Here is an 868-nt window from a genome sequence, read left to right as displayed (position 1 = left end):
TTCTTGTTGAAGCAATTGCTGAACCTGAAAGGACTCTGAAAAAGAAGCTAAGAGAAGCTAAAGCACAACAATTCAGAGAAAACCTTACAAAGAATCTCGAAAAAGAAGGAGATATGGCTGAACCTAACAACAACACAAGGAGGATGCTTGGTAATTATACTACACCTACTTCCAATTTTTATGGAAGAAGCATCTCAATCCCTGCCATTGGAGTAAATAATTTTGAGCTGAAGCCTCAACTAGTTGCTCTGATGCAACAGAACTGCAAGTTTCATGGACTTCCATCAGAAGATCCATATCAGTTTTTAACTGAATTCTTACAGATCTGTGATACTGTTAAGAATAATAGAGTAGATCCTGAAGTCTACAGGCTCATGCTTTTCCCTTTTGCTGTAAGAGACAGAGCTAGAATATGGTTAGACTCACAACCTAAAGATAGCCTGGACTCTTGGGATAAGCTGGTCACGGCCTTCTTGGCCAAGTTCTTTCCTCCTCCAAAGCTGAGCAAGCTTAGAGTGGATGTTCAGACCTTTAGGCAAAAAGATGGTAAATCCCTCTATGAAGCTTGGGAAAGATACAAGCAGTTGACCAAAAAGTGTCCTTCTAACATGCTTTCAGAGTGGACCATTTTGGATATATTCTATGATGGTCTATCTGAGTTCTCTAAGATGTCACTAGACCATTCTGTAGGTGGATCCATTCACCTAAAGAAAATGCCTGCGAAGCTCAAGAACTCATTGACATGGTTGCAAATAACCAATTCATGTATACCTCTGAGAGGAATCTTGTGAGTAATGGGACGCCTCAGAAGAGGAGAGTTCTTGAAATTGATGCTCTGAATGTCATATTAGCTCAGAACAAAATGTTG

General features: G+C 40.0%; 1 non-coding gene across 1 annotated transcript; it reads right to left on the bottom strand.

Moving 5' to 3' along the window:
• Positions 1 to 506: 506 nt before the first annotated feature.
• Positions 507 to 614, bottom strand: LOC130978072 (small nucleolar RNA R71). The gene has a single exon (XR_009085736.1). It is a non-coding gene; the product is annotated as a small nucleolar RNA R71 (small nucleolar RNA).
• Positions 615 to 868: the final 254 nt, after the last annotated feature.

Source organism: Arachis stenosperma, chromosome 4, assembly GCF_014773155.1.
Source record: "Arachis stenosperma cultivar V10309 chromosome 4, arast.V10309.gnm1.PFL2, whole genome shotgun sequence".
Classification (NCBI taxonomy): Eukaryota; Viridiplantae; Streptophyta; class Magnoliopsida; order Fabales; family Fabaceae; genus Arachis; species Arachis stenosperma.
This window is presented reverse-complemented; position numbering and strand designations above follow the sequence as displayed.